This window comes from Festucalex cinctus, chromosome 18, assembly GCF_051991245.1.
Source record: "Festucalex cinctus isolate MCC-2025b chromosome 18, RoL_Fcin_1.0, whole genome shotgun sequence".
NCBI lineage: Eukaryota > Metazoa > Chordata > Actinopteri > Syngnathiformes > Syngnathidae > Festucalex > Festucalex cinctus.
This window is the reverse complement of record NC_135428.1, coordinates 22,216,544-22,229,093: the sequence shown is the minus strand read 5'-3', so window position 1 is coordinate 22,229,093 and position 12,550 is coordinate 22,216,544.

Genomic DNA, 12,550 nt, shown 5'->3' with positions numbered 1-12,550 from the left:
TGTAATCAACATTTACCTACTCGATTCCTGTATTGACTAATTATTCGTGAGGCTAACGTTTTACAATGTAAAGTTATTCCGAGAGTTTACTCTTTAGCGACGTCTTTACATGCTTTAAACGTCGGCTTAGAGCCTTAGACTATAGACCCCTTGTGTTTTTACTGACGAATATTATCGTTAAATGTTTTATCCCGGATTAAAACAGGGGGACTTATTCAAAGATGTTTTATTTTACGGTAAATGTTTTATAATAGTCGCATATTGTTTTTAATGTGCGAAGGAATCAAGGAGACTCTCTGACCTTCATTTTAAAAAAAATCTGTTGTTTTAGCGCCACCAACCTTTTTTTTTTTTTTTTTTTTGGTAAAAATCCACGCCCCCTGTGGGGTCTCGTGCTAATAAAAGTATTTAACCGCTCGGCCGTTATCTAACACTCCCCCTTTGAGAAAAAAAAAAAACTAACATTGCGAACGTTTGATAATCTTTGAGGAGATTCACCAGTGCCACCATATCCGGGGGATCGAGTTAGAACGTTCTGGACATCCCCACAACTCTCCAGAAGTATGCAGACTTTCAGCGAGCCGCCAAATCTTATAACATCTAGTCCTGAGCGTTCGGACGTCGAAGAGGATGAGGCAAACGTAACCTTTATCGACGGACCCTACCGGAGTTCTAGCCCCATGACCGCTTGCAACTTACCCTCAACATCGTCTGCTGACTTCGGGTCTACGGCATCCATCCCGGTAAACTACTTTTGACGAATCGATGTAGCCTAATAACATCAATAATAATAATAATAATAATAAAGGAAGGTTACCTACGTTTATATTTACAGACGTTAGACCCTATTGCTGAGGAAGAGGGGAACAACCCGCCGCCCGGGTCTCCTCAAACCGACGATCGCCCGACTGAGGACGGTACGGAAAGTAACGTTTCCTTTCTTGAGACCTCCGCGGACGACGACGACTAAGTATTTAAAAGAAAAAAAAACAAACTCACAAAGACTTGGGATCTCTTAGTTCGAATACGTCGTACAGCGATAAAACTATTTAGAGTGTTAAACGTGCTACATCTTCGCTAGCGATAAGTCTAAAGACGTTTTATTTGTCCTCGAAGGGGAAGTTAAAAAAACAAAACAAAAAAACAAAAAACAAAAAAAAAACCATAAAGGTTTCACGAAACAAGGCACTATCGGTAACAAAACAGAACCAAAAATAAAAAGTAAGTATCCATATATTATTTGCACAAAATACACCTGGCACCATAAAACGATGCCTGCATCCCCCTAAAAAACTAAAACGGAAACAAAACAAAAATAAAACTACATCACCCTTCTTCACGTACGCACCATGTCCCTAACCTAATAAAAACATATTTCATACCCGAAAACTTTCTAAAAAACTACTATCCTAAGCCTTACAGGGGTATCCGTTGAAAGATGCCATGGTAATAATTAGAAGATATTTCATTCATACATAATCAAATAAAAAGGCTAACATCAAGACAGAAGACTCTTACAAACAACATCTTAAAGATTTCAAAAAGTATGATCCCCACAATACATTGCCCCTCCTCCTCCTAAATCAGTTACTGCTTTAAAAAAAAAAGTTTGCGATTACAAGTCCTTTTCATAAATCAGTTTAAGAAAAACAAAAAAAAACAGTATATTTATTATTTGTTTTTTTTTAAATATTACAAAAACGATAAAGGGTAAAACCCATTTTCACACAGCGCATTCGTATATACAAACCTCATAAACTTAAACAACAACAAAAATACATAGAGACATCCGATAAAAATCGTATAGACACAAATTATAGCACTAGCGGAAACAAAACTAGAAACAGAAAAATAACCGTTTATACAAGTACGCATCTGCAGAGGAGCTAAAACAACTTGCGCACTCTGTTCATGAGACTGCCACCAACACCTTCTCTAAGCCTAATCCTTTTTTTAAAAAAAAATCAGTACATTTATTAGTTTTGTAACGCATCAAAAACGTAAGAGAGGGTAAAATTCTTATGTACAACGCAATCTTATATACAACAGCTCAAAAACATAAAATATATAGCTACACGTACAACAAAAACGTGAGAGAGGGTAACCTTATGATGTCAAAGACCGCCAACAGCTTGTTTTCTCAGGTCGGGTGGGGCTGGTGTTTTGTAGAGCAGAATTTCTCAGAGAGGGGGGAATGGAGGAAAACTCCAATTCGGTCATGTATTTGGTGAGGTAAGAGCATTTTAACACAGCTAAATGCTCCAAAAATTTATTTACAAGCTCGTAAATATTCTCAGTGGTACATTTGTAGAAAATATATATGCCCAAAGCAGGTTTACAACTAGAACATGAGCAACGCCTCTCCGTGAGGTTCCTTTTTGTTTTGTAGAATTATTTGTATTTTCGTGATTTAGTGTCATTAGTATTATTATTTTGCACAGTGAATCACATTTAGGATAACATATAAGTGTGTCTTTAAATCTGGTAAATGTGGAAAATTCCATTTTGAATTGCTACAGCCCTCAAATAAAAGTGTACACACCCTTCTTCATGTACAAATGCATCTATGGCATCATAAATTCAAACCGTGGATCCTTTCTAAAAAACTATTAGCCAAGGGCTTACAGGAATACCCTTTGTAAGAGACTAAGGTGTTAATCTACTAATAAGAAGATGTTTTTGGTTAAATTGTTGCAAAGAACAGCTTTAAGATTAAGGGTTAAGTAGAGTATAAATCTTTTAACGTATCAAGAAACTCAAACTTTCATACTTTCAATTCTCTTAGTTTTAAAAAAGAAGGCATAGAATCGCTTGTAACATTTAGGATAACATATAAGTGTGTCTTTAAATCTGGTAAATGTGGAAAATTCCATTTTGAATTGCTACAGCCCTAAAATAAAACTGTACACACCCTTCCTCATATACATAATGCCTTGATGGCGTCATAAATTCAAACCGTGGATCCTTTCTAAAAAAAAACTATTAGCCAAGGGCTTACAGGAATACCCTTTGTAAAAGACTAAGGTGTTAATCTACTAATAAGAAGATGTCTTTGGTTAAATTGTTGCAAAGAACAGCTTTAAGATTAAAGATTAATGGTTAAGTAGAGTATAAATCTTTTAACGTATCAAGAAACTCAAAGTTTCATACTTTAAATTCTCTTAGTTTTAAAAAGAAGGTATTGAATCGCTTGTGTGATAATACAAAGTATACTTCAGACTAAAGCATCAGATATAACAGTCTGTTTTACTAAGGGGAAAAAACACAAAAAAAACAAAAAAACAAAAAACAAAACACACACACACGCTGTCAGACGTCTGACCAATAATGTCCACATGCAGTTCCTGCCTGAGTTTGTGATTACAGAATCTCTCCAGAAATCAGTATTTTTTAAACTAGTACAATTATTATCTTTTTTAAACACAAAAAAAAGGTAAACAAATTTTCCCGTCCCTCCCCAAACAGCGTACTCTTATACACATCATAAACATAAAATAATAAAAACATACACGTTGTCAACTTCCGCTTACCCGCAGGACTTAAATCGGGAAATATGTCCTGATCGACTCTCCAATTAAAGGGTTAGAAGTTCCCCTTTTTCCTCACCAGCTCTAAGGCGTCAGCGTGAGGAGACGGGAATTAGATAAGCCGATATATCAAAGTGGATTCACCTAGGTTTGTTCACTGTCTTCTTATCATGAGGCCAATCCATTTTCATCCACCTATCAATCCTGAGTGAGTAACCACACACACAGAGCCCAGGAATGATAATCTGAACACCTCACTTAAATTGGCAGCTCCACTTTTCTAAGTTGTTTGCATTTGTTATTGACCTAGTCATTTAATAATCCTTGTTAAGATCATACGGATTTGTTACATATCAAGCTGGAGTATTTGACTTTATTAATACAGATGGAGACACTCATTAGATGTTATTCGAGTGCACTTACCTTTTTCCAAATGTCCGTTGCTGTTGTCCTCCTCGAAGAGGGAAAAAAGAAAGGGGAAAAGAAAAAAAAGAAAAAGAAAAGGAAAAGGAAAAAAAAAACATAATAATAATAATAAGGTCTTATAAAACGACCTTGGACTTATAAAATGTCCAAAAAATAAAAATAAAATCAAAGACAAATAATAAGGTCTTATAAAACGACCTTGGACTTATAAAATGTCCAACAAAAAAATAAAATAAAAATTAAAAAGAAACAAATAAAATAATTAATTCACAACTGGTTTTTCAATTATTTTATTTGGTCTTATAAAATGACCTTGGACTTATAAAACGTCCCAAAAAAAAATAAAATAAAAGTTAAAACAAACAAATGAACTAATTAAATCACAATTAGTTTTCAATTATTTTATTTGGTCTTATAAAATGACCTTGGACTTATAAAATGTCCAAAAGGAATCAAATAAAATCAAAGACAAACAATAAGGTCTTATAAAACGACCTTGGACTTATAAAACGTCCAAAAAGAATAAAACCAAAACTAAATAAAATAAAGACTGACAAAACAATAAAATGATTGACTCGAAAATTGTCTTTTAACATTTTTATTGTCAATAATAAAATAACCAATATAAATCATAAAAATCACATTTAATGATAAAACCTTAAATCAATAAAAATAAAATAAAATAGAAAACAGGAGATCAAGAATAATATAACCTTTTACAAAAGCTTTCTAAGATTGATCATTTCTCGGAAAAGCTTAAGACCTGATTCACAATAAGATGTTTTTGGCTAAAAATAATTTAAAGATATGAGAGTGTATTAAATGGCCCCCACCCTAACTCGCGATTAGTCATTCATATCTTCCTATTATACATCATTATTGATAAAAGTTTTGTACTTTACCCAATCAGTGAAGAATATTCCATTCACGGCTTTAAGTCCAAGTTCCTTCGTAAAAAAAATCTTAATCCCAAACAGCCATAAATCCATCTTCAGGAATACACTCCATCCAGACCACATCGCAGGGAAAAAGGCCGTCGATCCCAGCTGGTGACAACTTTTTATCACCTTGGGTCATATCACTGATTTCTTCCGGTAAGTGTCCTTCCGCATCTCCTCATATCAATGCGCACTTGTTGAGACTCATTCTCAGTAATTTTCCACAGATGAGTCATGAGGATACGTCATGAATACTTTACAATTGAGTCATAGATACACAACGTTGAATGAAAATATGAGTCATACATACTTTACACATGAGTCATAAACACACAACGTTGAATGAAAATATGTCAAAGGTCATGGCTCTATTCGACAATGATAAACGTTAAAATAAATAACATCATAGATATATTAATTAAGCAAGCATGAATAACATGTATATACATGACATGTTGATCCCAAATTCTCTCAGGGAACTTAACAGGTTAATTCTAGTTCTTGTTTCACATCTTGTATATCATTGTTGAATCAAACAATACATACAGGTAATCTTTTCAATGCAGTTACAGCAATATTATCAGCGATAAAAGACAGTATCGATTGTAAATAAAAGAAAAGAAAAGAAAAGACAGCAAAACTTCATAGTTGGGCTCAATGTGCTGTAAACATTGCTCCATAAATCAGGTTAACAATTGTCGAATATAGATTGTGTTGTGTGTATTATTACTTAATTTAGGATATCATTTATTTACACTCAATTTGTATCTGGCCCTTTATGGCCTTATAAGGAATGTATGTCCGGTCTTTGTTGAGTGGGTGGCTTAGTTGTACAGGTTTGGCGGCATCTGGTGGTTACTTTGAGGAACTGCACCCAGAGGCCAAAGAATGATTCTCAGTCCTACAGACACCAATTGGTCTCTAACTAAGAATTGAGTCTAGCCCATTAATTTGTTATCTCATTTTACATGATATGGCGTTTCATCTGACCCTACTCAATCTACTCAATTCAACAACGTCTAAGCATACCTGTAAACATCACGTATATACAAAATGTACAAATTCTAGCATCCGTCGTCTTGTAATTGATACCATGTAAAAATAAAACGTGTCATTTGTGACCGAAACGTAAATGAGTTGAGTTTAGTTTATTATAAGGACAGTGTTCAGTAACATTAAAAAGATGGCCGCGGCAGATTTAGTACGATGCTAGTTTCGATCTGCAGTCCCCAAAAATTTAAAATTAACCCCACTTAATATTTAAAGGCTACTCTAATGCCATGCATTGTTCCATCATCCAAAATGTATAATTTACAAATTGAATACCTTTGAATAAAATTTTTAGGTTTTACAATCATTATCAACATTTTAATACCCTAATTTACTTTTGTAGACAAAATTAGACTAACTTTATTGTGTTCATCCTGCCAAAATTTCTTTATTGCATTGCTATCAAATACAACGCACAAAACATCAACCGATTAATTTCACGCCTCACTCTATTCCATCCATCCATCCATCCATTTTCTTGACCGCTTATTCCTCACAAGGGTCGCGGGGGCTGCTGGCGCCTATCTCAGCTGGCTCTGGGCAGTAGGCGGGGGACACCCTGGACTGGTTGCCAACCAATCGCAGGGCACACAGAGACAAACAACCATCCACACTCACACGCACACTCACACCTAGGGGACAATTCGGAGCGCCCAATTAACCTGCCATGCATGTCTTTGGAATGTGGGAGGAGACCGGAGTACCCGGAGAAGACCCACGCGGGCACGGGGAGAACATGCAAACTCCACCCAGGAAGGTCCGAGCCTGGACTCGAACCGGAGACCTCAGAACTGGGAAGCGGACGTGCTAACCACTCGACTACCGTGCCGCCCCCGCCTCACTCTATTTAAAATTAAAAATACAGACAAACTTATCACATTCTAATACCTACCTTCCACGTCTGTCAGTCCAAAAGATGACGCCGTTCACCATGGGAGAGGGAGTCACTCCTCTCCGCCACCCCCCGTTTAGCTTTTTTTACAATGTCAGACGTCTTCAAGCGACGAACGTGCAGGCGGTTCAGAAATTGTCTTTTTAAAAATAACGAACCTATATCGTTTTATTTTTTCGTTTGTATTCCCCTCACCTCCTTCAGTTAGAAACCAACCCCGCTACAATGTCCTTTATTTTTTTTTAAAAAGAAAAACCCGTCAAAGGTTACGCAACTTCACACCCCGAAACACCGGTAAGTTTCTTTTATTTATTTTAAAAAACATGAAGCAAATGGTTTACATTTGTTTTTATTATTCACAACACTTTCACTCGAATAAGAGAGCCTCACACTATTTTACATGGGGAGGGGTGCGGGGGGACCTGTGACACGACTCGTGTGAGAGGTGTCAGCAAGACGGGGGTCGCTTCCTGCTCGACTCGGTTGAGAACCACGACTTCAGAGGGATGCGGGGGGCCTGTATCACGACTCGAGTGATAAGTATCAGGAAGGGGGGGGGCGCGCTTCCTGCTCGACTCGGTTGAGAGCCACAACTTCAGAGGGGTGAGGGGAGGGGTGATGGGGTCACGACATCTACCGGAAACACATGTCCAAGGGGAGGGAGGCGGTGGGCTGGGGTGCAGGAGGGGGGTGAGGGGAGGGGTGCTGGGTCATCTGTCAAATTTTGACAGGTGCTGTCCCCGGCTTCTGATTGGTTAGGGGTGCGGGGAGGGGGGTAAGGGGAGGGGTGCTGGGGACATCTGTCAAATTTTGACAGGTGCTGTCCCCGGCTTCTGATTGGTTAGGGGGCGGGATGGGGGCGGGGTTTAATTCAAAATAACGACTTCTGATTGGATGGGGTGCGGGGGCATCTGTCAAATTTTGACAGGTGCTGTCCCCGGCTTCTGATTGGTTAGGGGGGTGGGATGGGGGCGGGATTAATTCAAAATAATGACTTCTGATTGGATGAGAAGGTGGAAGTGGGCGGGGCTTAATTCAAAATAACGGTTTCTGATTGGATGGGGGCGGGAAGGGGGCGGGGCTTAATTCAAAATAACGGCTTCTGATTGGTCCTGATTGGTCATCAATCAAATTTTGACAGGTGCTGAAGTCTATACTTTTTTCAGGACCTTGAGGCCACCCTCCGTTGCGTCTGCCAGAGCAACCCCACGTCTTGGGTTACGCACTTGCCTTGGGTGGAATACGCTCACAACACGCTAATCTCATCCGCCACTGACCGTTCCCCGTTCATGGCAGCCTACGGGTACCAGCCTCCGCTCTTCCCAACCCAGGAGAAGTAAGTGTCCATTCCCTCCATCCAGCACCACCTCCGACGAGCCCACAAGGTGTGGAAGGAGACCCGGGCTGCTCTCTCACGCACCTGTCATGTTCCATGCCTGCAGGCTGTGCTCTGTTTTCTTTTGTTGTTGTACTTCCAGTGGTAGCCTGACCTGTGGTGGTGCCATTGAGACTGCACAGCTGCTACTAATCAGCAATTGTCTTGTTTATTTAAGAAGCAACTTCTACCACAGTCTTTTGGTGGACTATTCACTTGCCAGCCACCAATGCCCAAGCCTAGCCTCGACTATTCTTCGAACTCCGCTTCGCCTGTACTTCGATTTTGCCTTGTTGTGAGTTTTATAGTGTAGTGATTTTTTTGTATTCTGACTCTTACCTTTTTGTGTAAGCACTTTCAGTTAATCACCTTGCCCATTTTGTGCAAGCCTTTTTGTTAGTTACTTCCGCGTTGTTACGTGTGCTTTTTGTTACCGTTTTTTCCTGCTTGCTTTGCAAGCGATTTCTGTTTGGATTTTTGTGTGTGTCTATTTTGTAAATAAATTTTTGTAAGCTGCTCTGTTGTCCGCGTTTCTGGGATCCACACTCGCGTCATAACAGAGACGGGAGATGGAAAATCTTTAAACTTGTGAGCAGCTAAATGAGAAATGGGTGTCCTTGTCACAGTGCGGTCTCTTTATCATTGTTGTGTGCTGAGGGTTTGGATCCCAAAAGCGCAGACATAAATAGGGTTTTAACTATTTATTCACATAACTTGACTAAATGAAACACAACGAGAATGCATCAAGAATTACGAGACGCCTAGTCCCCTTTGGCTACGGAGATGCACAGGGAACAGTGAGTAATAATCCAGCGAACACATCGTTGATGAGCTCATCACAATAACTTAATTTGAATAATCCAACAAGGAAAATTACAATTATTACTAAGAATGTAAGAATGTTTCTTAGATTAACTAGATGAAGCAATTTCTGGAGAAATTGCATATGAATGCTGAAATGCTGAATGAAAAAGTATAGACACATGGAATCATTTTGAATGAAGTGGAATGTTGTTGAAAGATATGGAATTATCTGGAATGGTATTGAATGAGGCGGCATGGTGAATGACTGGTTAGCACGTATGCCTCCCAGTACTGAGGGGGTAAGATTGAGTCTGGGCTTTGGCCTTCCTGGATGGAGTTTGCATGTTCTCCCCGTGCCTGTGTGGGTCTTCTCCGGGTACTGCAGTCTCCTCCACATTCCAAAGACATGCATGGCAGGTTATTTGAACACTCTAAATTGTCCCTAGCTGTGAGTGTGAAGGGGTGTTCGTCTCTGTGTGCCCTGCGATTGGCTGGCAACCAGTTCAGGGTGTACCCTGCCTACTGCCCTATACCTGCTGGGATAGGCTCTGCGACCCTTGTGAGGAATAAGCGGTCACGAAAAGCGATGGATGGTATTGAATGATTTACAATGATATGAAAAGGTATATATATATATATTAGTGCTGTCAAAGTTAAAGCGTTAACTAATTAATTAATCACAAAAAATTATCGCATGAATCATTGTATTACCACAGATTAATCACACTATTAATTTTGACCTCAGATGATCCTTTTTAGCCGACAGCGGATGGTTACGTTAAAGGTAGCTGTTGGAGTTTGAGCAATAAACATAACGACATGCATTGGAGTAAAGCATTTAATAAATGTTTACAGATGCCGTAGGTAATTTATTCCCAGTTTAAATTATGCAAGTAATTAATCAATTAGAAAAAGCAGGATGAGCGTGTGCAGTGGATATAAATTTTTGAAGACGTCCTCATAACATTAAATGTCGAAAAAATTAACACATAACAGGTGCGCTTCAAATTTAGCGGGCAAAATATGTTGGGGGGAAAAAAGCGTTTTTAAGGCAGTGATTAATCATGATTAATCAAAATTCTAAGATGTGATTAATCTGATTAAAAAATGTAATCGTTTGACAGCTCTAATATATATCTATGTATATGTATGTATGTGTATATATATATATATATATATATATATATATATATATATATAAATATATATATATATATATGTGTGTGTATGTATATGTATGTATGTATGTATATATATGTGTATATATATGTATGTATATGTATTCATGTAGATACAGTGGTACCTCTACTTACGAAATTAATTGGTTCTGGAAGAAAGTTCTTAAGTAGAAAATTTTGTAAGTAGAGATGCATTTTCCATGTAAATGCCCAAATCCGTTCCAAGCCTCCCAAAAGCATAAAAATGCATCAAAACATATAACAAATACTTGTTACAATTAGATTATTGCACAATAAATAAGAGTTGGATGGTTACATTGAAGGCTGCGCAGGTCAGTGATTAGGTCAAGCACGGCATTTCCTACGCCTGTTGTTCCAAAATGAGCGGGGTGACTCCAGTTGGTGTGCTCGGTGGTAAATTTAACTTTAAAAACACCCGACGGGACTTTAGATAAAACAAAAGTAATTTGTGTTTAATTAATTAATAATTGCTGAATTGCACCTAATTGATATGATGCTGTTATGTTTTGAGCAATACACGCATGCATGCAATTGCGTACATGCATTTAATCAATGTTTGCAAATGACATTCAGATAATAAAATGCATTAATGTCAAAATATTACGGTATTTTGTATTTATTTTAGATCACGCGAATACGCAAGTAATTTAACTCAACTCAATTGAACTTTATTTATAAAGCGCTTTAAGAACAGGCGTTGCTGTATACAAAGAAGCTGTACATAAACATCAGTTTTGCAGTAAAACAAGAACAAAGCAAACATTTTGAAGTGCGAAGACAGGTTTGTTTGTTTGTTTTTGTTGTTTCTTTTTTACAAGCAAATACATTTTACATCAGTGAATAAATAAGAAGTAGTGAATAAAGAGATAAATAAATACATAAATAAGTAGGCTAAACATCAAACTCATACACACCACAAAACACCAAGAACAAGTCTCATGGTGCGCCAAAAGCCAAAGAATACAGATGTGTTTTAAGACGTCTTTTAAAAGAGGATAACGAGGGGGACTGCCTAATATTTAGTGGAAGGTCGTTCCAAAGGGAGGGACCGGCAACAGCAAAGGCTCGATCTCCTCTAAGGCTCCGCTTAGCCCTCGGTACAGGTGTGTAGGGTTGCAAGAGCTCGGCGAGATAAGGTGGGGCAAGACCATTGAGAGATTTGAAAACAAACAGAAGAATCTTAAAATGGATTCTAAATTTCACGGGCAGCCAGTGAAGAGAGGCCAGGATAGGGGTTATGTGTTCCCTCTTCCGGGCACCAGTGAGGAGACGAGCAGCAGCATTTTGGACAAGCTGGAGACGCTGCAGGGAGCACTGGCTGATCCCAAAATAAAGTGAAATCCAGCCGAGATGTAACAAAGGCATGGATTACCATTTCTAAGTGCTGCTGAGATAGGAGATTTTTTACCTTAGCCAGCTGTCTAAGATGAAAAAAGCTGGATTTAACAACAGCGGCAATTTGCCGGTCCAGTTTAAAGTCACCGTTCATCTTGACACCCAGGTTTGAGGCTGTTGGCTTCAGATATTTTGCCCGAGGACCCAAGTCGGCAGGATGAGAAGAGCCGCTGGGGCCAAAGACCCTAACTTCTGTTTTCTTCTCATTGAAGTTCAAGAAATTTAAAGCCATCCAGGCTTTGATGTCTTCCAGACAGGACAAAAGAGGCCTCAATGAGAAAGCGTCCTTTTTACTAAGCGGGACATAGATCTGACTGTCATCCGCATAGCAATTTAAAGAAATTCCATGTTTTCTAAGGATGGAGCCCAAGGGCAGTAGATACAATGAGAATAGAATGGGGCCTAATACAGATCCTTGCGGAAAACCATATGACAGTGGGCGGTGTGGGACTCGGAGCACCCAAGGCGAACACAGAATGTTCTGTCGGCCAAGTAGGATCGAAACCATTCAAGAGCACTACCGCAAATGCCCACCAGGTGTTGTAAACGAGCCAACAGAATACTGTGGTCCACGGTATCAAATGCTGCAGTCAGGTCTAACAGTATAAGACATACATAGTCTCCAGTGTCATTTGCCAGGAGGATGTCATTAAAAACTCGTAACAGGGCTGACTCTGTGCTATGCATCCTCTTAAAGCCTGACTGGAAAACCTCCAAGATGTTATTTTCCTCCAAGAAGGTGCTTAGTTGCGCATGTGTACCACTTTCTCCAGAATTTTAGAGATAAGAGGCAGTTTGGAAATGGGCCTAAAATTTGACAGCACACATTGGTCTAGACCAGGTTTCTTCAGGAGAGGTTGCACCACAGCATGTTTAAATTTGTTTGGGGACTACGCCAGAAGACAGGCTACTGTTGATAATAGCGAGAACTGAATTGCCGATAG